Source organism: Rhinopithecus roxellana, chromosome 12, assembly GCF_007565055.1.
Source record: "Rhinopithecus roxellana isolate Shanxi Qingling chromosome 12, ASM756505v1, whole genome shotgun sequence".
Lineage (NCBI taxonomy): Eukaryota > Metazoa > Chordata > Mammalia > Primates > Cercopithecidae > Rhinopithecus > Rhinopithecus roxellana.
In genome coordinates this window covers 48375546-48390886 of record NC_044560.1, presented here as the reverse complement: position 1 = coordinate 48390886, position 15341 = coordinate 48375546, and the positions used below count along the sequence as shown (strand labels likewise).

Below are 15341 nucleotides of genomic sequence, written 5' to 3'. Positions count from 1 at the left end.
GAATTTGGGTGGTATATTAAGAAACAATACAGGTTTTGCAACCAGTTTAACGCAGGGAATCCAGGTTTTATCAATTGCTTACTCTGTTACTTTAATTGCCTTCTGAAAAGAACTAATTTCTCTAAGATTTCTCTACAAAATCATGCAGATATGAATAAGTACCTTACCAAGTATACATTTCAATTAAATGAGAACATGCAGGTTGAGCAATCAGCATAGTGTACCTCTGTCTTAGTCCGGGATCCTCTGAGATCAGAATCTGAGGCATGCATATGGTTTATTCTGGAAGTGACTGCCAGGAACAGGACTGAAGGTCTAGGGAGGAGAACAGGAAATAAGGGAAAACTGATACAAGGATGTTTTTAAGTTGGCCACTGGTGCAGATGATTGGCTCTCGACCTTCCTTCTCTGGAGTGTTGTGAAATGCATCTTAGAACTCTTTGCCTAAGGAAAAAAAGGAGAAAAATATTTATTCCTCAGCAATCATCCTTCATTGGTTAAGAATAATCCATTAATCCCAGGGCATTACCTCTCGTGCATTTCCAGGTTGTGTTAATGCAAAGAAGCCTGCTGCAAGACACATGAGGGGCAAGGCACAGCTGGTTGCACTTGCACAAAACTAGTCAGAACGGGTCACTACCACAGCAGCTGGGGCAAAAAGTGGAGTCTTTAAGGATTATCAGGGACACACAACGGGTGTCTGTATTTCCTGTTGCTGTTATAACAAATTATCACAAACTTAGTGGCTTAATGCAATATAAATTTATTATTTTACAGTGCTGGAGGTTGGAAGTTCAAAAAATGTCTCTTACGTGGCTAAAACCATGATGTTGGCAGGACTGCATTCCTTTTGATGACTCTAGAGGAAAATATGTTTCTTGCTTGTGCCAGCTTCAAGAGGCTGTCTTCATTCTTTGGCTCAGGCTCCCTTCCAACAGTGGTGTCACTCTGGCCTCATCTCTGTCATCATACCTCTTTCTCTAATCCTGACACTCCTACCTCACTTTTATGTGGACTATTGTAATTATGTTGAACCCAGCTGATAATTCATGATAATCTTCCCAATTCAAGATCCTTAATCACATCTACTAAATCTCTTTTGGCATGTTAGGTGACATATTCACAGGTTTCATGGATCAGCACAGGGACATCTTTGGGAGTCACTGTTCTGCCTACCACAGTGTCAGTGTAGGCTTCTAGTACACATTTGCTAAGGTTCCCTTCTCCTACTGCTTGCTGAGTTTCCATCCTCCTCAGCTCCAACTGTGTTAATTAGGATTCTCCACCAAAACAGAATCAATAGGATGTATTGATACATAATGAGATTTAATATAGGGTATTGGCTCATGCAATTGTGCAGTCTGAGAAATTACACAGTCTGCTGTCTGTAAGGTGGAGACCCAGAAATGTAGGAAAAGGGAACTACAAATGTGTAGTTCAAAGGCCTGAGAGCCAGAGACCCAATGGCATAGATTCCAGTTTGAGACTAAGGCCTGAGAACCAGAAACAATGAGGGCAGGAAAAGATCAATGTTCCAGCTCAGGCAGTCAGGCAGAGAGCCGGCAGGTACTCTCTTCCTCCACTTTTTTGTTCTGTTGAATCCACCTACATTGAGAAGGACTATCCATTTGACACAATCTACTGATTCACATGTTCATCTTCTCTGGAAACACTCTCATAGATACATCCCAAAATAATGTTTTAACCAGGTATCTGGGCATCTCTTTTGTTAAATTTACACATATAATTCACTATCATGCCACCTGTATTAGTTCGTTTTCATGCTCCTGATAAAGACATACTTGAAACTAGCAACAAAAAGAGGTTTCATTGGACTTACAACTCCACATGGCTGGGGAGGCCTCAGAATCATGGCGGGAGGCGAAATGCACTTCCTACATGAGTGGCAAGAAAAAAATGAGGAAGAAGCAAAAGTGCAAACCCCTGATAAACCTATCAGATCTCATGAGACTTATTCACTATCATGAAAATAGCCTGGGGAAGATGGCCCCCATGATTCAATTACCTCCCCCTGGGTCCCTCCCACAACACATGGGAATTTTGGGAGATACAATTCAAGTTGAGATTTGGATGGGGACACAGCCAAACCATATCACCACCTGACGTAAATTTTGATAATTCACATAGCTAGTAATTGGAGAGGCAAAGCCACAAATCCACATGATATGGTTGCAAATCCATTGATTGCGGGGATTTTAGCAGTCAAAATCTCATTGGTGGGCATGGTAAAGGACAGGATTGGTATTACTGCTGCTAGCACAAGGGCATGTGCGATTCAGGGCTACAAGAATGAGCCAATTTGAGAGAGAAGAAATTTAACCCAAAGGCTGCACTAGAAGCCTCTCCCATTTTAGATTCCATTTACAGTATGATGGTACTAAATTGTTTTCAGTCCACAAGGAAAGAAAATTTACTGCTTTTAAGTTGTCCATAATAGATAACTGACTAAAAGATAAGGTTGCTAAATCTAAGACAGATCATTGTTCATCTAAAATATTAAATAAATACTGAGTAAGAAATACTTTTAGCATGACTTTTTAAAGTTAGTTTTAATGGTTTTAAAATATTTCCTTTTATTATTGTACAAAAAATGTATTTAATCAATACTACATTGATGGGTATTTAGGTTATTTCTAATCTTCCTATACACAACACTATAGTAGCATGTCTTTTTTTTTTTATCATACTTTAAGTTATAGGGTACATGTGCACAGCGTGCGGGTTTGTTATGTATGTATACATGTGCCATGTTGGTGTGCTGCACCCATTAACTCATCATTTACATTAGGTATATCTCCTAATGCTATTCCTCCCCCCTTCCCCCACCCCACGACAGGTCCCAGTGTGTGATGCTTCCCTTCCTGTGTCCAAGTGATGTCATTGTTCAATTCCCACCTATGAGTGAGAACATGCGGTGTTTCATTTTCTGTTCTTGCAATAGTTTGCTGAGAATGATGGTTTCTAGCTGCATCCATGTCCCTACAAAGGACATGAACTCATCCTTTTTTGTGGCTGCATAGTATTCCATGGTGTATATGTGCCACATTTTCTTAATCCAGTCTGTCATTGATGGACATTTGGGTTGGTTCCATGTCTTTGCTGTTTTGAATAGTGTCACAGTAAACATATGTGTTCATGTGTCTTTATAGCAGCATGATTTATAATCCTTTGGGTATATATCCAGCAATGGGATGGCTGGGTCAAATGGTATTTCTAGTTCTAATTCTTGAGGAATTGCCACACTGTCTTCCACAATGGCTCTCCACCCCAAATCAACAGAATATACATTCTCCTCAGCAACACATCACACTTATTCCAAAATTGACCACATAGTTGGAAGTAAAGCACTCCTCAGCAAATGTAAAAGAACAGAAATTATAACAAACTGTCTCTCAGACCACAGCACAATCAAACTAGAACTCAGGATTAAGAAACTCAATCAAAACCACTCAACTACATGCAAACTGAGCAACCTGCTCCTTAATGACTACTGGGTACATAACGAAATGAAGGCAGAAATAAAGATGTTCTTTGAAACCAATGAAAACAAAGATACAACATACCAGAATCTCTGGGACACATTTAAAGCAGTGTGTAGAGGGAAATTTATAGCACTAAATGCCCACAAGAGAAAGCAGGAAAGATCTAAAATTAGCATGACTTTTAAGAGGACAAAACTTTGCTCAGGTTTTTGATGAAAATCAACAATTTAATGGAATATATGGGATGAAACTAAAACACAGGTGCTCCAATCTGAATATTTGTAACAAATGTGTAAGTGTAAAAAAGTAAATAAAAGAAACATCCACACAACCACCATTTAGCTTTAAAAGAAAATTACATTACCAATACCTTAAGAATGCCTATGTTTTTCTGATCCTATTCCCTACCCTATTTCCTAACCTAGTCACCTCTCAAAAGGACCCACCTTCTTATACCATGTGATCACTATCCTGAATTTGATATGTATTATTTCCTTTCTTTCCTGGATAGTTTCTAAAAATAATCTACGTATTTCTAAACAACATATTTTTAGTATTGTATATAGGTGGGATGATATTGTGTGAGTTGTGCTACTCAATCATGCTGACTTGCATAACTTTATCTGCTTCATTTGTTCATTTGTACTGCTGTGTATTAATTCACTCTTGCCAATGGATATTTGAGTTGTCCCCTCTTTGGTGGTATTTATTGTCATTTTTTGGTTGTTGTTTTTGCTTCTCTCTTAACTATGACAAATTATGAATATGTTTGTACTTGACTCCTCATGCACATTTATAAATTTATTTTTAAGTTTGAATCCAGGAAAGAAATTATTTAATTGCAAGGCAGGCACATGGACAAATTAAAAGAAAATGCGAAATTGATTATATAATGTAAATAGTCACCAACAGATATGTGAGTTGTTTTATTCTACATTCTTAGCAAAACTTGCTATCAGCAGGCTTTTAAATTATTGTCATTCTAGCAAATGCAAAATAGTTTATTTTATGAAATGTTAAATAGATACAAATTTATGTTGTGAAAGCACTTCTGTGTCTTGGTTATAAAATTTTCTTCCACCCAAAAGCCATATAAATATTCTCCTATATTGTCTTCTAAAATTAAAATAAAATCTAAAAGGGTTCACTTCCAAATTTAAGACTTTAACTGGAACAGATTTTTTATATACAGAGAGAAGTCTAATTCATTTTTTTATATAAATAACTATTTTTCTAGTATCATTAAGTTGTCTTTCCTTTACACAATTATTTATCATTTACATGTATTTGTGAGTCTGTTTTTGCTACTTCTCTTCTGATTTAATTGGTTTATTTTTCTATCTTCAAGTCAAAATTGCATTTCTAACTGAAGTGCTTAATGTAAAGATCTTGACATCCAGTAGGACATGTTTTCTGCTTTCTCCTCCCATTCCTCCAGGGGTGTTTTGGCTGTTGTTAGCTTTTCCTCCTTCGCAAAAATTTTAGGATCAATTTAGAACTTTAGAATTAATTTGTCAAGTTGTACAAAAGTCTTGGTAAGTTTTGACTTAAGTTTTAAGAGAGAACTTGGTAGCTTTAAACTACTGGACTCTTTCTATTTATGAACATGGTATACCTTACCTTCTCATTGGTTTGAATCTCTTTAAATGTTATTAAGTTTTATAATTTTTCTTTATGTCATAAAATCTTTATTTTATTTCTTCTTATAAGTATACATGTTAATGGAGAGGTGAATAGACTGTATTTTTGCTGTTATTGTAAATAATATCACTTTTTACATTAAATTTTCTAATTCTCATTGATGAGGCCTGGGAATGCAATTGAATTTTATATAGAGATGTCGTTTTGATCAACATTGCAAAGTTTCCTGTTCAAGTCTAGTAGTTTATCAGTACATGCTTTACATTTTATATGGAAACAATGTATATGTGAATAATGACAGCAACATTATACTTTCCTTTTCTGTATTTCTAACTTTTATGTCTTCTTCTTGCTTTGGAATTCTAGAAAATTATTGAAAATAAGTGGTTATGGTAGGCATTTTTGTCTTGTGTCTTAGTCTATTCAGGCTACTATAACAGAAAACCATACACTGGGTAGCATGTAAACAACACAAATTTATTTCTCCCAGTTATGGAGGCTGAAGAGTCCAAGACCAAGGTGCCAGCAGAGTCAATGTTTCATGAAGACATACTTTCTGGGTCATAGAAGTTGCCTTCTAACTGTATCTTCAGATGGTGAAAGGGGCAAGGCAGGTATCTGGGGCCTCTTTTATAATGGCACTAGTCTTTCTCATGAGGATTCTACCCTCATGACCTAGTCACCTCTCAAAAGGACCCACCTTCTTATACCATCATACTGGTGACTGTTTTCAACATGGAATTTTGGGAAGACACAAACATTCAGGACATGGCATCTTCTATGTATTTCAACATGTACTTATTAAATGTCACTTCTGATTCTAGTTACCATAAATTTTATCAAGCATGGATATTGAATGCTAGTGAATGCTTCTTTTATACCCATTGAGAAGGTCATGCATTTTTCTTTTGTAATCAAAAGCTAATATAATGAATTTATACTAATTGATTTTTTATATTAAATCTACCTTGCAGTCCTGGAGAATCTAAGCATTCATAATGTATTATACATTTTTAGATTGTTGTTCATTTATTTTTGCTAATACCACATTAAAAATTTTAACATGAATAGAAATAATATGTAGTTCTTATTTCTTCTACTATTTTTAATTTTGATATCAAGTTACTCATTCAAAATTTTTGTGTTGTAAATAAAGAGTAAGTCCACTTATATCAATTGAAATTACTAATTCTACTTTCTACCACCTAATTTTTATTTGTCTTGTTTTTTCCATTTTTTTCCCACATTCTTGCATCCCTTTAAATTGGTTCAGTCTTTTCTCTGTTATTCATTCTTTAATCTTCTCCAGTTCGAAAGTATACACTTTTTAGCTAACTTTGTAGTGGCTACTTACACATATTTTGCCAAATATTTTACAAAGTTTAAAATTATCTAAGGAGGCTGAGGCAGGAGGATTGCTTGAGCCTGGGAAGTTGAGGCTGCAGTAATCCATGATTGCACCACAGCGATGCTGTCTCAAATAAAATAAAACAAAATAAAAATCTATATATTTGCTCTACTTTTGAACACTGGGAGAAGCTTACAACACTTGAATATCTAATCTCCTTCCTTTTCCAAATTATGTATTATTTTTGCTGAGGGTTTTAGTTCTATTTCATTTTCATAGCTTCTCTAATCATTATTATCTGGTAGTTTTGTGTCATCATTTTTAAATTTAGGTATATCCTCATACATATTAATATGTTCATGTGTCATACCATTGCATATTAGACTTTACAATAGGGGTAATATTCCTTCTTACTGACAATAATGCTAGGTTTATAATTTAGTAACTTTGTCACCTTGAAGCAAATTACTTAAAACTTTTGCTCTTCTTCAGTTTTTCATGAAGTGGAAATAATAATAGTATTTATTTCATATATGTTGAGAAGATTACTTATATGGTTTGGCTCTGTGTGCCCACCCAAATCTCATCTTGTAGCTCCTGTAATTCTCATATGTTGTTGGAGGGACCTGGTGGGAGGTAATTGAATCATGGGGGTGGGTCTTTTCAGTGCTGTTTTCATAATAGTGAGTAAGTCTCACGAGATCTGATGGTTTTAAAAATGACAGGTTCCCTGCACATGTTTTTCTCTCTTTGCCTGCTGCCATCCATGTAAGACATGACTTGCTCCTCCTTGCCTTCTGCCACAATTGTGAGACCTCCCCAGCCACCTGGAACTGCAGGTCCATGAAACCTCTTTCTTTTGTAAATCGCTCAGTCTCACATGTGTCTTTATCAGCAGTGTAAAAATGGACTAATACAGTACATTGGTACCAGTAGAATGGGGCATTGCCAAAAAGATACCCAAAAATGTGGAAGCAAATTTGGAACTGGGTAACAGAGGTTGGAACAGTTTGGAGGCCTCAGAAGAAGACAGGAAAATGTGGGAAGGTTTGTAACTTCCTAGAGACTTGTTGAATGGCTTTGACAAAAATTCTGGTAGTGATATGAATAATAAGGCCCAGGCTGAGGTAGTCTAAGATGAAGATGAGGAACTTGTTGGGAACTGGAGCAAAGGTGACTCTTGTTATGTTTTAGCAAAGAGACTGGTGGCATTTTGCCCCTCTCCTAGAGATTTGTGGAAATTTGAACTTGAGAGAGATGATTTAGGGTATCTGGTGGAAGACATTTCTAAGCAGTGATGCATTCAAGGTGTGACTGGGTGCTGGTAAAAGCATTCAGTGTTATGAGGGAAGCAGAGCATAAAAGTTAGGAAAATTTGCAGCCTGACAATGGAACTGAAAAAACAAAATCTCATTTTCTGAGGAGAAATTCAAGCCAGCTGCAGAAATTTGCATAAGTAACAAGAAGCCAAACGTTAATCCCCAAGACAGTGGGGAAAATGTCTCCAGGGCATGTCAGTCAGAAGTCTTCACAGCAGCCTTTCCCATCACAGAGCCAGAGGCCGAGGAGGAAAACACAATTGTCATAGTCAGTTTGGGTTGCTACAACAAAAATTCCATGAACTGGGAAACTGGGTAGTTGAAACAATTACATTTACTTCCACATTTCCAGTATCTGATGAGGGCTCACTTCCTTGTTTGCAGACAGCTACCTTCTTGCCATATCCTCACACTGCTGAGGGAGGGATCCCATGTTTCTTCCTCTTTTTATAAGGGCATTCATCTCATTATGAAGGCCCCATCCCAATGACCTAATTTAACCCTAATTACTTACCAAAGGCCCCATCTTCAAATACCATCACATCGAGGACTAAGGTTTTACCGTACGAATTTGGTGGGGAGGTGAGGAATAGCAGATGAAACACATTCAGTCTCGAGCAACAATTAACATTGTTTTAAAAGACCATCATGTCTTTCAAAATATATGTATTTTCCCTCATGATTACATTCATTTTTTCATAACAATCCTTGAGGTAAGTATTGTTATATCCCCTTTTGGATGTGAAAACTGAGTTCACAAAGGATAATTAAGAGATTCAAGACTTCACATTTGTATTGCACTATCTACCAAAGCTCATCAGTGTTACTGAAATTACATGAGAGATATAAATCTAAGTAAATAGAATCCCCTGCCTCATGGTAATAAGTAGAAGACTCAGGTATAAGGCAAGAGCAACTCTGTCAGGATGAGGAAGCACAGGCATTCACACATCCCCTGATGCATGAGGATAGACAACATGGCCTCTGAGCTCGGAAGACTGGATTGGTTCAATGTCCCAGAGCTGAGGTTGTAGTAGATGTCTTTTTATTTTCTTTAACTTTATTTATTTATTTATTTATTTATTTATTTATTTATTTATTTATTTGAGATAGGGTCTTGCTCTGTGACCCAGACTGGAGTGTAGTGGCACAATCATAGCTGACTGCAGCCTTGAACTTCTGGGCTTAAGCCAATCCTCTTGCCCCAGCCTCCCAAGCTGCTGGGACTACAGGTGCACGCCACTGCACCCAGCTGATTTTTAAAATATTTCATGGAGATGAAGTCTCACTATGTTACCCAGGCTGACCTCAAACTCCTGACCTCAAACAAACTCCTGCTTCAGCCTCCCAAACTGCTGAAATTACAGGTATCAGCTACTGTACGTGGCCCTTAGCTTTCTTTCTGACATAATTTTAGATTTAAAGAAAACTTAAAAAGAATAATACGAAGAATTCCAGGATATCTTCTCACAGAGATTTTCAATGTTAACACATTACTACATTTGTTTTATCACTCACACATATACACATATTTTTATTGGAACATTTGAAATTAAGTTACAGACAACATGACCATTGATTATTCAATGTGTATTTTCTAAAACAAGAACATGCTGTTATATAACCACAGTGTAATTACAAAAATCAGGAAATTAACATTGATCTACTTCTATCACTTAACTGTCAGATCGCATTGGTGTTTCACTCCTTGTTCCTATATTGCTCTTTATAACAAAAGAAAAAGTTGGATTATATGTTGCTTTCAAAATAGGCCAGTCACCGTGACTCACATCTATAATCCCAGCACTGTGGGAGGCTGAGGTGGGCAGATGACCTGAGGTCAGGAGTTCGAGACCAGCCTGGCCAACATGGTGAATCCCTGTCTTTACTAAAAATACAAAATTAGCTGGGCATGGTGGCGGCGAGCCTGTAGTCCCAGCTACTCGGGAGGCTGACAGGAGAATCACTTGAACCTGGGAGGCAGAGGTTGTGGTGAGCCAAGACTGTGCCATTGCACTCCAGCCTGGGCAACAGAGGGAGATGCTATCTCAAGAAAAGAAAAAAAAACGTCTAGCTGGATGCAGTGAACTGTAATCCCAGAACTTTGGGAGGCCGAGGTGGGTGGGCCACCTGAGGTCAGGAGTTTGAGACCAGTCTAGTCAACATGGTGAAGCCCCCTCTCTACTAAAAATACAAAAATACAAAAAGTAGCCTGTAATCCCAGCTACTTAGAAGACTGAGGCAGAGAATCTCTCGAACCCAGGAGGCAGAGGTTGCAGTGAGCCAAGGTTGCACCACTGCAATCTAGCCTGGGCAACAGAGCAAGACTCTGCCTCAAAAAATAAATAAAATAAAATAACAACTAGGGTATATTTTAGTATGCCTCTCATTGTGGGGTGGTCTGGTGTTTTCTTATTATTAGTTTCAGATTATGCATTTTTGACAGAAATAACCAAGAAGTTACATTGTGTTTTAAACATGCATGAGGTCAGGAGGAAAATGATGTTATTTGTCCTCTTCATATAGATATTAACTTTGATTATTGGTTAAGATGATGCCTCTAGGTCTCTCCACTGTAAGCATGTTATTTTTTCATTTGTAATTTTTTTTTCATTTTTTCATTTCATTTTATTTTGAGACAGGATCACTCTCTGTAATACAGGCTGGAGTGCAGTGGTGCAATCTCAGCTCACTGCAGCCTCGACTTGGGGCTCAAGCGATCCCTTCTACCTCAGCCTCCTGAGTAGCTGAGAATACACACATGCAATACCACACCTGGCTTTTTTTTTTTTTTTTTTTTTAGAGATGGGGTCTCACTATGTTGTCCAGGCTGCCATTGAACTCTTAAGCTCAAGTAATCTTTCCACCTCGGCCTCCTAAAGTGCTAGGATTACAGGTGTGCACCACCATGCCTAGCCTAAATAAGTGTTTTTTATGGAGCAAAACTTTTGGGGCTGGATAAGTATCTTAGTCCCATTACTGTTTCACCCAGTAGCTTTATTACCTATTTATAATTCTTCCCTTAAGCAATTAATACTGTAATGTTTGCCAAATGGTGATTTTTCTAATGTTATCATTCCTGCCTCATTTATTAGATGGCCTTTTACTCCAAGGAAGAGCTTTTACTTCTTCCACATTTACGTATTTGTTTATTTATTTATATTATTCTGTATATCTGTATAGAGTCCATGTTACAAGTTTCCTAACCCTCAGGAGCCTCAGTTCCTCCTCTGTAAAATGGCAATTAAAATATTTACCATCTAGATTTGCTGTGTAGATTCAATAAGCCAATATATGTAAGGTCTTCCATATCATGAGAATGAATTGGAGCTACTTATATTAGTAATAATAATAATAATACTTGTCTGACTTTTAATATAGTGAGAACCGCTCAGGGTCATCTTCTGTCACTACTTTATGAACTTGGACAACCCATTTAACCTCTCTTGCTCTCATTCTTCTCACCTATAAAACAGAAGAGTTGGGTTACATGATCTCTAAATTCAACTACAATCCTAATGTAAGAAACTAAGATTCTGTACCTATAAAATATGTGTGCACAAATTCATTTTTTCCAACAACCTGTCAAATATTCTCTATGATCTTTGCAGTGTGAATATCTTTCCTAACTCTTAGTGTTCTTCTAAAATTTCAAAGGACATGTGATAGTTTATCTCTGAATAAACAGTTTGAACGTTCCATTTAATCATACTTTACATTTTAATAACTTTAGTTGGTCACAGCTATTTTCCAACTAAGCTGATGACTTTGACAAAATGTGAAATAGCTTAAGACAGATGGTTTCCAGCTCCAACTGGTGGGGTTTATTTTCCAATAGTAGCAAGGTCGGCGATCCTTCAACTGACTGTGGCCTTAGACCACATGATGTCTATGATTTGCGTATTACAGAAAGAATAATTCAAACACTTTAAATCTTTCTGAAACATATGAGTCACATCATAAAATGTGACCAGTATAGCTTGGAAGTTCATTATATGTAGCCTTGAACATGTCTTTGCACATTGTTGAAATGAAGAGTATATTAATAGACAGCTAGCAAATGGATTAATCTCAGTATTAAACACTTCTCAAAGGAGAGAGCACTGAGGTAGCAGAAAGAATCCTGGAGTTGAATTTTGAATTCCTAGGCTTACATCTTAGTTCTTTTTTTTTTTTTTTTTTTTTTTTTTTTTTTTTTTTTTTTTTTTTTTTGAGACGGAGTCTCACTCTGTCGCCCAGGCTGGAGTGCAGTGGCCGGATCTCGGCTCACTGCAAGCTCCGCCTCCCGGGTTTACGCCATTCTCCTGCCTCAGTCTCCCGAGCAGCTGGGACTACAGGCGCCCGCCACCTCGCCCGGCTAGTTTTTTGTAATTTTTTTAGTAGAGACGGGGTTTCACCTTGTTAGCCAGGATGGTCTCGATCTCCTGACCTCGTGATCCGCCCATCTCGGCCTTCCAAAGTGCTGGGATTACAGGCTTGAGCCACCGCTCCCGGCCCTTAGTTCTTAACTAGTTCTATAAACTGGGGCAAATAAGTTTCTGCTTCTTTTTACATCAAACTGACATAACATGTGGTATGGTTTGGACTTGTGTCTCTGCCCAAATCTCATGTCAAATTGTAATTCCCAGTGGTGGAGGCGGGGCCTGGTTCAAGATCACTGGATCGTGGAGGTGTTTCTCATGAATGGTTTGGCACCATCCCCTTGGTGATGGTCTCATGACAGTGAGTGGATTATCATGAAATCTGGTTGTTTGAAAGAGTGTAGCACCTCACCACTCACTCTCTCTCTTGCTCCTGCTCCTGCCTTGTAAGACATGCCTGCTCCCACTTCACTTTTTGCCATGATTGTTAGTTTCCTGAGGCCTCCCCAGAAGCTGAGGAGATGTCAGAATCATCCTGTACACCTACAGAACTGTGAGTCCATTAAACTTCTTTTGTTTATGAATTATCCAGTCTCAAATATTTCTTTATAGAAATTCGAGAATGGACTAATACAACATGATACATCTCATAGGGATGTTGTGAGAAGTACATAAGTCCATTTTAATGAGAGCACCTAGCAAATAAAAGTTACCTGAATAGTGTCCAATAAATATGGGGAGAATAAAACTAGGATAAATGAGGTCCAGAATGTGTAGAATAGCCATCTTTTCTTTAGGATTTTTTCTAAACTGAACTTGGAATTAAATTTGGAAACTATGTTGCAGTTTGAACATCTGAAGACTCAAGACAGTAACTGCTTTATGACACACCTAGTCCAAGTCCAGCAGCAAGGCTGTGTGTGTCATAATCACCTCAGTGGTACTCAGAGTCATAAATCTTGGGCCTCACATTGAAAATTATGCATGAGTAAATCTATAGAAAAATCCAAGTATCTGTATTTTTTTTTTTTTTTTTTTTTGAGACAGAGTCTCACTCTGTCGCCCAGGCTGGAGTGCAGTGGCGCAATCTCAGCTCACTGCAAGCTCCACCTCCTGGGTTTACGCCATTCTCCTGCCTCAGCCTCCCGAGTAGCTGGGACTACAGGCTCCCGCCACCTCGCCCGGCTAGTTTTTTGTATTTTTTAGTAGAGACGGGCTTTCACCATGTTAGCCAGGATGGTTTCGATCTTCTGACCTCGTGATCCACCCGTCTCGGCCTCCCAAAGTGCTGGGATTACAGGCTTGAGCCACCGCGCCCGGCCAAGTATCTGTATTTTTAAGCACTTACCAGATGAATTTTGTGTTTCAGAATCCCTGTTCTAGGAGACTTAAGAACATGCTGGGCATGGTGGCTCACTCCTGTAATCCCAGCACTTTGGAAGGCCGAGGCAGGCAGATCATTTGAGGTCAGGAGTTCGAGACCAGCCTGGCCAACATGGTGAAACCCCAACTCTACTAAAAAAAAAATAAAAATAAAAAAATTAGCCTGGTGTGGTGGTGCAGACCTGTAGTCCCAGTTACTAGGGAGGTTGAGGCAGGCGAATCGTTTGAAACTGGGAGGCAGAGGTTGTAGTGAGCCGAGGTCATGCCACTGGACTCTAGCGTGTGTGACAGAGTAAGACTCCATCTCAGAAAAAAAGAAAAGAAAAGAAAAGAAAAAGAACAATGAAGAACATACATATCAAGTAAGCCACTAGATCACCAAGTGGTACCAAGATTGGGAGCGCCTGATCAGCTACCAGGAGCACACCACTGGTGCTGACTAATGGTCCTTAACACTTAAAAGCATTTCGATGAGTTGCTTCACATGTCAGGTGCCGGCTCCGGACTAAAACTCCCTTGGTTTATTTCAAGGCTTTACCATTTTCTAGCTGTGTAATCTTGGACAGCTAGTTAATGTCTTTGTGTCTGTTTCCTCATCTCTAGAATGAAGACTGTTGTAAGGTTTAAATGAGATAATTTGTGTGCAGCAACTAATAAAATGCTGGTACAGACTGACAAACAAATGGATGCTAATTGTTTAATTATCCAGAAGTTATCAGACATTTTGAACAACTATGCCTTTATATATGCCATTTCCCATGTTTGGAAGCCTTTCCCACATTTTTCTGCTTTGTAAGCTCTTCCCCAGCCTTCAAGATTTAAAATTCTATGTGGGAATGTCCTTCTCTGCTCTCTGTATGTCCATCTCTGCCCAGTGAAATCCTCCTACGAAGCAAATCTTCTTGCTATGAGAAAAAAATTCTGATCAATTACCTGCCAAGTCTTAATTAATCTCCACCTTTCCTGCCATCCATCACACAGTGTATGTATGCTATCTGAATTGACCTTAGATATGTAGGTCTTCCTTGTGGTAGTGTCTACTTTCTTTGGGTGAGCTCTTGGTTTCTCAGATCTTTAATTGTACATGTTGATGATGCCAAAACCTATCTCTCAAACTCATACTATTCCCCTAAGCCTAAGACCCACATAGCTACCAATCTTCTGAAAATTTATGTCTTGTAAACACTCCAAAGCCAACATTAATAAAATCAATTTATCTTTCAATTACATTTTTTCCTATCTTCTCCTTTGTGCCACTTTGGAAAACAGTTTGGCAGTTCCCCAAAATACTAAACATATAGTAACCATATGACCCAGCAATTACACTTCTAGATATACACCTAGAATAAATGAAAGCATATGTCCACACAAATTCATAACACTGTTATTCAGAATAGCCAAAAGGTGAAAACAAACCAAATGTTCACCAACTAATGAGTAGATAAACAAAATGTGGTATATTCATACACTAAGATAATATTCAGCCATGAAAAGGAATGACATACTGATACATTGTATAATATGGATGAACCTTGAAAAAATCATGCTAAGTAAAAGAAGCCAGATACCAGTTATATTATTCCACGTATACTAAATTTCCAGAATATACTAATCCATAGAGACACAAATAGATGATTTGTTGCCAGGGGAAAAAGGAAGGAGGGTATGGGAAATGGCTTCTAATAAGTATGAGATTTATTTTGAGGATAATGAAAATAGTCTAAATAGATTCACAGCTTTGCCACTAAACTAACAACCACTAAATTTTACAATGAGTTTTTTGGCA

The 15341-nt window shown here is 37.9% G+C and overlaps 1 long non-coding RNA gene across 1 annotated transcript in view; it reads right to left on the bottom strand.

Annotated features, from left to right (window-relative positions):
• Positions 1-224: 224 nt before the first annotated feature.
• The window catches only part of LOC115892347, a 103224-nt gene continuing 88107 nt past the window's right edge, over positions 225-15341 (bottom strand). Inside the window, exons 7-8 of the long non-coding RNA XR_004052237.1 lie at positions 13521-13859; positions 225-444 (exon numbers count right to left, since the gene is read on the bottom strand). This is a non-coding gene — a long non-coding RNA (uncharacterized LOC115892347). The remainder of the gene's footprint in view (positions 445-13520; positions 13860-15341) is intronic.